The sequence below is a fragment of the Anolis sagrei genome, chromosome 2 (genome assembly GCF_037176765.1).
Source record: "Anolis sagrei isolate rAnoSag1 chromosome 2, rAnoSag1.mat, whole genome shotgun sequence".
Taxonomy (NCBI): domain Eukaryota; kingdom Metazoa; phylum Chordata; class Lepidosauria; order Squamata; family Dactyloidae; genus Anolis; species Anolis sagrei.
In genome coordinates this window covers 143,277,873-143,291,470 of record NC_090022.1, presented here as the reverse complement: position 1 = coordinate 143,291,470, position 13,598 = coordinate 143,277,873, and the positions used below count along the sequence as shown (strand labels likewise).

The 13,598-nt window shown below is 41.2% G+C and overlaps 1 protein-coding gene across 1 annotated transcript in view; it reads left to right on the top strand.

Annotated features, from left to right (window-relative positions):
- MMD (monocyte to macrophage differentiation associated) overlaps positions 1-13,598 on the top strand; it is an 84,527-nt gene that overhangs the window by 27,908 nt on the left and 43,021 nt on the right. The gene's annotated exons all lie outside the window — the stretch shown is intronic.

Sequence of the window (13,598 nt, the reverse complement as noted above, 5' to 3'; positions counted from 1 at the left end):
CAACAACAATAACAATAATATAAATCAAACATTTACTGATAACAAATCAACATTTGCAAGACTTGCTAAACAGCCTATTTTTCCATTTTATGAAGTACAACTGAAGCATCTTCAGATTGATATAGGAACCTCTTCACATGGGGCAAAGTAGCCCCGTTTTGCGGTATTTATCTGCAGCTTGGATGGAGTCTGACAAGTGTCATCAGAGACGTACAGCAGGCCCCACCTACATTCCTCCCAAAGTGGAGGGGAAGTGTCAAAAAGCGCTTCCTCCACCACCACGGGGAGGAAAGTGTGTTTTGGGTAGCTCCGGGAGTTACCTTCACCTTCCTCCCCTTTTCCCCACATGAGCCATGTGACAAAGTCCTTTGTGATATTCAGAAAACTTTTGCTGTTGCCAACATTGAGCATTTGGTTGGGATTCACAATTTAAGAAACACTGATCCAAACAACAATTATCATTTTTAAAGAATGGATGAAGTCTGCAATGCCAATTCCTAACAATGTCTGGCAACTCACCAGCAACTACAACTGGAAAAAATATTTGGTCACTGCCATTGATGTCTCAGCTTCAGATTGGTCAGTGATCCCTTGGTCTTAAGGAAATAAATTAACTAATTTTTCAGACTCTAGTGTTACTACAGTGTTAAAGTACTCATCATTAAGGAACATTTGTCAAGGCTTCTGAAACCTTTTTGATTCTAGAGTTTCTCTCCTGTTCCCCTAACTCAGTTAACCCCTTAAGTGGCCTGCTTTACATCTAATTTGAGGAACATTTAGACGACAGTTTCCAGAATCTCCTTCGCAGTATAGTTAGCCATAATGCCAGCTGGGAGATGCTGGACAATGTTGTGCAAAGGGGATATTTTTCTTTAAGTTCTGTACTCCCCCCCCCCCCCCCCCACACACACACACACAAACAGCTCATGCTGTCAGGATGTTTACACTGTTTTGACATCTAAGACATTTGTGAACTATTCAAAGGACTGGCACCACAAGGAATGCAGACCCCTAAAGTTTCTTCAGGACCCTAACTAAGGTTTCTAAAGGGAGCCATTGTAGTGTAGTGGATTGAGTACTGGAATTCCAGGAGACCAGGGTTCAAATCAACAACAGAAACCCACCAAGTAACTTTGAAAAATCACATTCTCCTAGTACAAAGACTTGATCATATGTGTCTTTGGCAGCGTCATAGGATGCCTTCGCCCCAGTTGATCCACAGAGACCCACACTGCCCATCATACGAGGCACACTCACTTCTGGCAGGGCTCTGTGGATCAACTGGGGCTACATACTTCTGGCTACACACTTCTGCATTTACTGCTATTTTTCAGCTCAGTAATGCTACTAGAAAAAAGATTTTTTCTATAAGTACTCCATTTGCATCCACCCCCACACTTTTTAAATGCACTTGCCCTTTATATAAGCATCATGTCTCATTGGCAAAATGACAATTGGTAGGAAAAGAGCAAGCTGTCTGTCACTGAACCTGACCCATTTAGCTCAAGACACTGTAGCTGAAGAAGGGCGATTTACTTGTGGCCTTACAGATGTTATTGAACTAAAACTCCCAGAAATCTTCCCCATAGGATATGCTGGCTAGGGCTGGTAGAAACCAGTCTCCAGCAACTTCTGGAATGACACAGCTTGCTCACCGCTCCAACACACATATTGGGCTGTGCTAACTGACCCTGGTAGTGTCTTATGGGGTTATTTTCTAGTTCTACCTGGAGATGCTGTGGACCTGGGGTGCATCTATGATATAGAATTAATGTAGTTTGACACCACTTTAACTTCCATGGCTTAATGCTATGAAATCCTGGAAGTTGTAGTTTTACAATGTCTAGTATTATCTGCCAAAGAATTCTGGTTAATCACCAAACTAGAAATCCTAGATCAGTGGTTCTCAACCTGTGGGTTCCCAGGTGTTTTGGCCTACAACTCCTAGAAATCCCAGCCAGTTTACCAGCTGTTAGGATTTCTAGGATTTGAAGGCCAGAACATCTGAGGACCCACAGGTTGAGAACCACTGATCTAGAGCTCCATAGCATTGAGCCTTGGCAAATAAAGTGTATTAATTCTACATTGTAGATCAGTGGCTCCCAACCTTTGGTCCTCCAGGTGTTTTGTCCTTCATCTCCCACAGCTCCTTACAGCTGGTAAACTGGCAGGGATTTCTGGGAGATGAAATCCAAAAACATCTGGAGGATCAAAGGTTGGGAACCACTGGCAGATGCACCCTTGGAATATGTCACATCTGCATATAATTTGGACTCTACACTAAGGGAGTACTGCCTCAAGCACACTTGACAAACCCATTGGTAACTACTACCTATTTCCCCATCTAAGTGTGCACTGCTACCTATTTTGGCCCTTTAGTTCAAAAAGTATCACATGCAGTCATAATGGCCAATTTAGAGTAATCCCCCTTGTCTATATTACAATATAGTGCAAATGTTTAAAACAGAACAAAGCAAACATTTTTTAAAAAAACACTTTAGACCGCAGCTTTGGAAACACAAACCTATACCTATCTAGAGTATATCCATTTCCATGGATGAAAGCACCAGATGGAAATATTAAGTCCCATTAAATTCTTTAGGACTCACTCCCAGAAAATGGGTACAAGGTGGTAACCTTAGACCATAATCTGTATACATTTCCTTGGATGAAGGCACCATTTGTCTCAATTGAACTTGCTTCCATGCATAAACTCTGTTGAATTTGGAAAGAGTGAAAACACATTGAGATTACCTTTAAAAAATTGAACTTTTGGCCTCCTGAAACTACTGTTATCCCTTCCATCAGTCTCATTAGAAGTACTGACAGTAATCATTTCCCTTAGAATTTCAGATTAAAAGACTTTGATTTGCAGGTAGCAATGACATGACCCTCTTTACCGAGAACTGAAATAAGTGCAGGCTACTTTACCAAAGTTTGCTCTGTGCTCCTTAGCAGCCAGAACATGTTCTCAAGACTCCCCCACCTAAATTTTCATTCATGCGGTACAAAAACTCAACAATTAAATACTATTTCAGTGTTTCTCAACCTGGGGGTCGGGACCCCTGTGGGGGTTGCGAGGAGGTGTCAGAGGGGTCGCCAAAGACCATCAGAAAACATAGTGTTTTCTGTTGGTCATGGGGGTCCTGTGTGGAAAGTTTGGTCCAATTCTATCTGTGGGGTTCAGAATGCTATTTCATTGTGGGTGAACTATAAATCCCAACAACTACCACTCCCAAATGGCAAGGTCTATTTTCTCCAAACTCTGCCAGTGTTCATATTTGGGCATATTGAGTATGTGTCCCAAGTTTGATCCAGATCCATCATTGCTCGAGTCCACAGTGTTCTCTCAAACTACAAGAAAGGAGATTCCATCTGAACATGAGGAAGAACTTCCCGACTGTGAGAGCCGTTCAGCAGTGGCACTCTCTGCCCCGGAGTGTGGTGGAGGCTCCTTCTTTGGAAGCTTTTAAACAGAGGCTGGATGGTCATCTGTCAAGGGTGATTTAAATGCAATATTCCTGCTTCTTGGCAGGGGGTTGGACTGGATGGCCCATGAGGTCTCTTCCAACTCTTTGATTCTATGATTCTATGATTCTCTGGATGTAGGTGAACTACAACTCCAAAAACTCGAGGTCAATGTTCACCAGACCTTCCCAGTATTTTCTCTTGGTCATGGGAATTCTGTATGCCAAGTTTGATTCAATTCCATCATTGGTGGAGTTCAGAAGGCTCTTTGATTGTAGGTGAACTATAAATCCCAGCAACTCCAGCATTTCCAAATGACAAAATCAATCACCCCTAACCCCACGAGTATTCAAATTTGGGCGTATCAGGTATTTGTGCCAAATTTGGTCCAGTGACTGAAAATACATCCTGCATATCAGATATTTACATGATGATTCATAACAGTAGCAAAATGACAGTAATGAAGTAGCAATGAAAATAACATTATGGTTGGGGGTCACCACAACATGAGGAATTGCATTAAGGGGTCACGGCATTAGGAAGGTTGAGAAACACTGTACTATTTGGCTTTCATCACACAGACCTTATGTTGCTCCCTCTGTGTCAAGAAGGGGAGAAAGCCTTCCTTCTGCCTAATGGCTCCCTTACTGTAAAAGCAATGGTGTGCATGTTACATTTCTTGGCTATTCTTGTCCATCTTATAATTCTTGGAAAACATACCAGCTTTTCTTGATCTTTACTGAAAATGTGCTGTCCAAGTACCTTCTTGGAAAATATTGAAATGGAGCGCTTAAAAAATCCAAAAGGTGCACAGCTTTACCATAAGTAGCATCCTTACATCCACCAAGACAACAAATACGGTAGATGACATAACCTTGCTTAGCTTTATATCCCAATCTGCAAGCTTTGTCTGGTCTGGTGGGACGAGGAGCTCAATCAATGAAGAGCAGACAACTGGCAGTGAATATGCAAAAGGAAGCGCATCACATCCAACTGCTTTTGCCTCCATAGTTCTTTGATATAAATGTAGGCACCCATTCTGGCTTACCTTAGCTGATGGCGCCCAGAGCCAGAAAGGAACCTGAGTGGTCTGTTTTGATGGTCAAGTGGGATGAAGGAAGTCTTACTTCCTTGCAGGAAATGAAGGATAAAAACAGATTAGAGAAAAAAATAAGTTGCATGGATTTCAACTCTTTTAATAGGATTGCAAATTTTTAGTGTCTTTCTATAATATTTATTGCTTTCTTATTCGGATTTAATGTGAAACAAAAAAGCAAGCCACTTTGAAAGGTGATTCTCCCTGTTGGTCTTGAATGCTCTCAGGAAGTAGCTGTGTCATAACATTAGGATTGGCAAGATTTTCTGAAAGCATCTCTGCTGGACAACAGCTACAGCATGTCAAGAGCACTTTGACTTGAGGATGTGTGTTCCTTCCATTATGAAATCACAGACAATGGCTTCTTTTTTCTTTTTTAAGCACAGGTAATCTGGAGATTTAAGGGGATCACCATCCTTAAATAGAAATGAAGAGCAGATGCTTTACCTCCTCAGGACCAAATATACCTGGGGAGTTTCTGAGCAGAAGTCTGAGGTTGTTAAGCACCTACATTTATTAGTGTCATCATTTAGGACTTCTTGGTGTGAACTTTGAAGTTTGTCATCATGGAAATAAATGTATTTCCACTCTTGTGTGAGTTTCAAACAAAGAAACTGCCTTATTCAACTGTACAGACTTAATATTTGTAAATCTTTGGATTTATTGGCACATGAGATCTCTGTGTCGCAGTTTAGCCCTTCCCAACCTGGTGCTCTTCAGATGTGCTGGGCTCCCATGGCCGTCATCCCAAACCATCGAGCACACTTGTGGGTTTTGGAATTGAGCTTAGGGAAAGATCATCCCAGTGCATTCAAAGTGTAGGGCTTAGGTAGTTTGGACCAATATACAAGATGAGTGTAGGAAGAGTGGTCCCTAAGTAGCTCCAGCAACTGAATGTCACACATACCAACTATTGTTGTGTGCTGGGTCAGCTAATGCCAATCTGATATAACATTAGGACTGGAACTGGAATTTTCAATTATGTTCCTACAAAAAAACACAAAATCAACTTCAACCGTTTCCTGGCGTTGTAATGTGATCAGATTTTTGGGGTGAGGGGATCAATACAATAATCCGTTATGACAACAAGAAGTCACAGCAGTAATAATACCCATACCAGCAAAGTTACTCACAGCAGAAAAATGCAATTGTATCTCCCTGTCCTAATAATAATAGTAATGCACCATACATCACGATTGTGGAAAAGAAAAAAAGTTTGGATAATTGATGTCGCCATACCAGGTGACAGTCAAATTGATGAAAAACAACAGAAAAAACTCAGCCATTACCAAGACCTCAAAATCAAACTGCAAAGGCTCTGGCATAAACCAGTACAGGTGGTCCCAGTGGTCATCGGCACACTGGATGCCCTGCCGAAAAGATCTCAGCCGGCATTTGGAAACAATAAACATTGACAAAATCATGGTCTCTCAACTGCAAAAGGCCCCCTTACTTGGATCTGTGTGCATCATTTGAAAATACATGACACAATCCTAGATGCTTGGGAAGTGTTTGACTTGTGATTTTGTGATACAAAATCCAGCATATATATCTCATTTGCTGTGTCATACTTTGTTTATGTGTCAATAAAATAACAACAATAACAACAACAACAATAATAATAATCTTCATTTGTATCCTGCCACCATGTCCCCGGAGGAACTCGGGGCAGCTCGCAAGACACATTCAACAGTGCAACACAACACAATACAGCAAAATACAAAAAGGTGAAATCAGTAACAACAAAATTAACTGCATTACACACAAAACAACAATAAACCCCCTATCAATTAAAAATACTAAAAAACCAGACAAGCTAAAAAAAATAGTGGTTATATACAATATCTGTCCTCATAAAGCGTTATTGGATCTACCATTCCCTAGATTGAATTCCTTCCTTTCTTTTCTTAGGTGGGCTTTTTATGAAAAAGCAAAGAGAAGCACCAATGCTGCTAGCAATAATAGTAGGAGTATTATCACTCCTAAGTGAGAGGGTATTGTAGTCCCTGGAGATTTGTATTGAAGGAGAAATTGAACAGGTCTTTGAAGCATTGATCCTCTCCATCTAAGGAGATGAAATGTGAGAGGTGATAGAATTACATTGAATGCTCACAATCTCATTCTAGGTATCTGATATGGAGACCATGTTGTCTCCTTCCATCTTAGCATCATTTTTTGGCATTAGCATTTGGTGATGTATATCATGGAAAACAAAAAATACTGTTTCTCACAAAGAAACCTTAACAAAAAAAAAACAGAAGCAACTACAAGGCTGCCATAAGATTCTATATTCTTTGGTGAGTATTTATCTGTGCCGAAATGACATATGTTTTCTCTCTGAGCATAAAACACATTCTTTTGTTGCCAAAAAAAAAAAAAAAAAAAACCCTATTTCCTAGGTAAGGAATAATATATTTTGTGCAGAAAACACTGCTCCCTGAATGGAAATCACACTCTCTTCATAGACAATTTCTGTACAGATAATACCTACCAAAGTGCCAATAGCAACTAAGAGCTGCTCAGATAGCTTGGTGCAATGCAGAGAATACTATAGTAATTTTTTGTTCTCATTTATTAGGATGAGGAATGCAAAGATTTATGTCCTTAACTTTTGTAAAAGACCTTATGGGATACTGAGGCACATCTTGCTTGGGACCATTATGCTGCCTTTGTTGGGTCAGATCTAAAGTATCAGACCTGCCATGTGGGTAAGTGGATTGTGAGTGGACACTCTGAATCGGTTTGGAAAGATACCTAACCTTTGATCAAAGGAGTATCCCAATTGAAGAACAAATAGACCAACTATTTGATAGAGTCAAGTGGACCAGTTCCTTAGGAAAATGGGAAGCTCTTAAAAGTTTGGGGCACAATGATCTAATATAGTACTCCGCATAAAGATCAGGTCAATTTTCTCAGCAGAAGTTACAGTATCTTCAATGGAGAAAAACAAAAAAAAAACAATGGTTAAGTCAATGGGTTGCAACGCAGGGTGATTTGATTGTGTCCTTGAGTAGTTATTTTGTATGTGTAAAGACGGGTGAGAACTGAGTTAGGCTACTGATGTGTTAACATAGACCTCAGCACAATCCTTTTCTTTTAGGCTTTATCTAAAGGGGATTTAAATTAGAATTGTACAAGAAAATGAAAGCAGGTTGGCTTTAAAGGGAAAAGGTCTTTTTAAATCTACATCCGCGGGGCACAGTTCTGAGCTAAAATCCACATTGCTTCTCAAAAGCAAAATTAGGTAAGTGCTGGGCACTATTTATAGAATGGCAACCAATGTTAGGAAAATCTATTCTCCCGAGTATCCTTTGACTCTTACACCTCAATCCACATATTTAAGCAGCATTATTGGCAGCACCAGCACTGTTTTGATGGAAGCCAAGCAACTCAGTTTCTACCTGGCAAGCACCAGGCACTGAATACTTGGAAATCCAATACCCTGATGTTCAAATGGAAACTGAATGGCTCACCTACCAATGAAAGATTGCCAATCCATGGGATAAGATGAAAGGGAAGATCTGGGCCCAATCCATAGGAGCATAGTGAAGAGCATAGGTGATCATTGGTGGCCTTTCTACTGAGGGCAGAGCTTGAGAAAGTGACATTTGCAGACTGGAAGATTATAGTTGGATTTTTCTGACAAAGGGCTCTCAGAGCTTGATGCCCACTTTCAGAAGCCAATATCAACACTCTGAACTTTCTGCACTTGATAATTCAACTCCTGTTTTATGTGTTGTTCTGGTATATCTCACTACTCCAGCAGTTAGGGCTGCAGCTATGCACAGTCTGAACTTTTCAGGTCTCCTAAGCGTTAAGATTGGGAGCCCCCGGTGGTGCAGTGGGTTAAAGCACTGATTTGCTGAGCTTGTTGATCGACAGGTCGCAGGTTCGATTCCGGGGAGCGGCGTGAGCTTCCGCTGTCAGCCCTAGCTTCTGCCAACCTAGCAGTTCGAAAACATGCAGATGTGAGTAGATCAATAGGTACTGCTCTGGCGGGAAGGTAACAGCGCTCCATGCAGTCATGCCGGCCACATGACCTTGGAGGTGTCTACGGACAACGCTGGCTCTTCGGCTTAGAAATGGAGATGAGCACCACACCCCAGAGTCAGACATGACTGGACTTAATGTCAGGGGACTACCTTTACCTAAGCGTTAAGATTATTCTGGAGTTAGCAGACCTTGGAAAGTCCTTGAAAAGTTACTTTCAGCATGGATGACTACAAGTCAACATTACTCTGAAATTCAGCACAATAGGGACTCTACAATTCCCGGAATATTATTTAGGATATCATTTTACTGTCTTCTGTGTAACTTTTTGCATTCTTTTTTTTAAAAAAGAAAACTTACACTGACTCAAGGATGAATGTTTTGGCATTTAAGACACAAAAGCTCTGTTCTCATGGGATGCTTCCTCTTCAACTGATGGACCCCGTTGTTGTGAATGGATATGAAGGTCTTGATGTGTGTTACAGTATCTCATTTCTTGTGCAAGGCTCCATCAATAATGCATTTGACTTTGTTTCCATTTCTGGAGTTGTTACAAAGAGCTGTTAGACACTGATCATTTTTCCACAGCTGTCCATTTGATATCTTATTGGCCAAGAAAATATTTTTCCTTGTGGAGAGTAGGAAATAGTTAGATTTGAGGCAGACCAGGCATTCATAGAGCATCTCAAAGAGTCCAATCTAAGACCAGATAAGTTACCTCCGACAAACCTGGTTCCAATAGTGCTTCCATTTTCTCTGCTGCAAATCAAAAATTGCAAGTAGTTAGAAAAACTTAAGAATGAGATAGTGGCAATTCTTTTATTGTAGTATAGTGTGCTGATGCTAAACGAATGACAGCTAGAAATGCAATACACATTATCAAAGAGTTTGGTCCCCAAACCTTTCTTCTAGCACAGTGGTTCTCAACCTGTGGGTCCCCAGATGTTTTGGCCTTCAACTCCCAGAAATCCTAACAGCTGGTAAACTGGCTGGGATTTCTGGGAGTTGTAGGCCAAAACACCTGGAGACCCACAGGCTGAGAACCACTAGTAGAAATTAGTATGTCTACTTTCATCATGTTGGACAGGTGGAGCCCCTGGTGGTGCAATGGGTTAAACCCTTGTGCCAGCAGGACTGAAGACCGACAGGTCACAGGTTCAAATTCGGGGAGAGCACAGATGAGCTCCCTCTGTCAGCTCCAGCTCCCCATGTGAGGACATGAGAGAAGCCTCCCACAAGGATGGTAAAACATCAAAACGTCCAGGTGTCCCCTGGGCAATGTTCTTGCAGATGGCCAATTCTCTCACACCAGAAGCCACTTGCAGTTTCTCAAGTCGCTCCTGACACGAGAGAAAAAAATGTTGGACAGTTTATTTTATTGGTTCACGTCTAAGATCATGTACACTGATTATTTCTACTCCTGCCAATCACTGAACATGACGTTCAGATCTATATGGACTCATAACTGGCAGTCACATTTGTGAATGGTTCTTACATTGAAATTGTGGTAAGGGAGAAAGCGGCATGGCTAGGAATGGTCATTAAGGGGTGGCTTTAATATGGAGGGAAGTTTTTGAAATCGCTTCTCCTGCACTCCTGCACAGATTCACTACAGTAGCTAAGATTACACAATCCTTATGGTGCCCTCAAGATGTGCTGTACTAGAACCTTCATCATACTATGCTGGGTGAAGACAATTGGTTGGTAGTCCCACATATTTTAAGGTCATCACCTTGGATAAGGACCTTACAGTAAGTCAGTACTAGAGCTCTGTATTATAGATGGAGGGACTGAAAGATACCAGCTTGCTTAAGGCCACCAATTATGTTCATGACAGACTGTGTTTTAGTGGGGCACTTCCTCATCTGTAATAGTCTATGACATGCAATCCACTTAAGAACTAGGATATCACCAATAGAAGAATTAGCAATTAAATCTATGGTGAAATAATCCACTGACCAGGTGGACCTTTTCATATTTTTGAACTTCGGTTCCTACCAATCTAAAACGGTCTGACCAATGGTGAGGGATGATGGGAATACTAGTTTAGCAGCATCTGGAGGGCCATTGGTTCTGGAGCCTTGCTGTAAAAGGTCTCATGTCATGCTTTGGGGTGCAGAGGACTGGTTTTCATTACAGCCACAGTGTTGGGGAAATGTTTAATCCTTCCTCATAAGCTAACTAATTAGGAAATGGATGCCACTGGATGCTTGGTTTGTCTAAGAAGTCCACTTATCTCTGGTTGTAATGATACCCACAGAGGACCCTTCTACACTGCCATATTATCCAGATTATCAAATCAGGTAATCCACATTATCTGCTTTGAACTGGATTATATGAGTCTACACTGCCATATAATCCAGTTCAAAGTGGATAATCTGTATTTTATATGACAGTGTAGAAGGGGCTACAATGTCTTTTATTGGTTTAACAGTATTCTGTAACAGGACAGGAGCATACTTTAGGCAGGTGCCAAGTAGATTGGCAACACAGAACAAATATGTTTCTTGGCACACAGAAGAATACCTGGTGAGTTCCTTTAGGGACATTATCCAAACCAATGTAGATGGAGAGTTGCACGGTGTGATTTATCCTTGCCACAAACATATTAGGAGACAAAAAGGGGTGGGGTGGGGGAAGGAGAGGGACACAGCTATAAACATTTAGGAAATGACTCACTGGTGGAGTTTGTTTTGTTTTGTCACTGGGCAATAGTTTCAATGTTAATGTGTTTTGTAATAGGCTCGTGAAAGACTCAGCCCACATTGGGAATGTGTATGGAAGTATAACAATGAACTATAGTGAAACAGATGTTCAAATGATTCCCACCTATTCATCTTTCCGGTCTCTTAGGTTTATGGCCTCCTTCAGACCTTCAGACTTTCTGCTTTTTCATCAGCACCTTCTCTTCAGCTGCTTCTTTCAGCTCCCCCTTCATTTCTGCTCAACTAGGGAGAATCTTGTAGCCATTCTAACGGGATGTCCACCAGATTATTCTAACCTTCAAGAATGTATCTCTGCTTCTCCAAGTCTGGCAAATCCAGCAGTTTAGCAGATGGTTGCTGAACTAGTTGTGGCTCACCTATATATACCTACATGTAGTATGGATCCTTTGCTTCCAAAATTACTGAGCCCTCACCCTTTTCTTTGGTTTGAACCGTTTTGGTTGCCAGATATGTGAATAGGTCTGAGATGAAGGTGAGAATTAAAATAACAGCTGCTGACATTGAAAGGCACCGGCGTACATTCACATCAACCACGTTTATCAAGTGTCATATAATACTGAAAGATGCCTCTCCCTAGTAAATTTTGATCACACAGAGGCAGTGTTACTTTCATCAAGAAGCTGTTGGACTGCTGTATTGACCATAGGATTGAAGACTGCTAGGAGATGCAGTCCAACAGAGTCTGAATGGGACAAATCCCCCTATCTTGTTCCAGAGCAGTGGTTCACAAGCTGTGGGTCCCCGGGTGTTTTGGCCTACAGCTCCCAGAAATCCCAGCCAGTTTACCAGTTGTTAGGATTTCTGGGAGTTGAAGGCCAAAACATCTGGAGACCCACAGGATGAGAACCACTGTTCCAAATGAATGGGGACAATCTATTCAATTCTGTTCCCTCCCAAAAATATTTGAGGTTATAGTTTGGATGTGGATGAAGAAGAGGTCTCCCATGGCTCCTATTGCTCAATAAAGAGGAGATGTATAGAAAGATCAAGAGTGTTATAAAAACTGTCTTACTGTCTTCTACAGTAAGGTAGTCTGAAGATAAATCTAAAGGCAAGTGGGCTGTTTCAATTTAGTTTAGGTCAGGCTCCAGGACAGTTCACTCAATGTCAGCAAACAACCTTGTGAATTAATCATAAAATCAAAAGCATGTCCCAAAACTGTGATACACTATTTAAAAATATGATAGAATATAAAACTTAATTGTATTGTCGAAGGCTTTCATGGCCAGAATCATTGGGTTGTAAGTTTTTTGGGCTATATGGCCATGTTCCAGAAGCATTCTCTCCTGACATTTTGCCTGTATCTATGGCAGGCATCCTCAAAGGTTGTGAGGCCTCACAACCTCTGAGGATGCCTGCCATAGATGCAGGTGAAATGTCAGGAGAGAATACTTCTGGAACATGGCCATTCAATCCAGTAAAACTTAATTCTTTAAGGCAAGAGAAGTCTCTGGCACACTTTGCCTTTTCCAGAAACAGATCTGCGATACTGTTTTAGCCAGGTGATTCTGCAGTGTCATTGAAATTCAAAGCTCACCACAAGCAATTCCACAGAAAGTGCAGAATTTATTTTGAAATATTGCTTCCAGGATAAGTGAGTGGGTATCTGTGCCAAGCTGCTGGCCTCCATTCAGTACCTCTGTTACTCTTGAGAGAAAACAATTCTTGGAATTAATTCTTGCAAAATGTGTGTACATTTCCTCTCTAACACATCAGATTGTGACCTTTCCTTAACTGAAACGAAGAATGCATATTTTGCGCTTCCTGGTGTCACTTGCTAATGCAGTACTTCATAGCACAGAAAGCCCAAGTCATAGAAACCTTTTGTTCCATAAAGAATGCCACCTTTCATCTTGATCTCCAAGCCACAATGAAAGGATAGGAGAAGAAAATTATAATCTCCTGACCCATGGGGAAAAGGTCTTTCTGTGGGGAAGCTAGCAATTTATCTCTTGCAGTTCCCCAGAAGAACAAAGGGATTTGTTTTTATTTTATTTTCCATATATCTTTCAGAATGCGGAGCTCTCTTGTGAAATGCCTCCTTGTGAAAGGGAAACAACAACAACATTATGACTAAACATTGAGCAAGAAGACACAATCTCTTGGCAGAAGAACATATAAATACAGTAAGATGGACTGATTGTTTTTGCATCTACTGTAAGTCTATACATAGAGTGAAAGAGAATGAGAGAGAGGAAGAGAAGGAGAAAGAGGAAGAAGAGGAGGAAGAAATTCCCAGGAACCATGGACTGTTGTGAACTATCAGGGCGCTGTTGCAATTCCTGATCCCGGCACAAATGGCTAAACAAACTATGGCA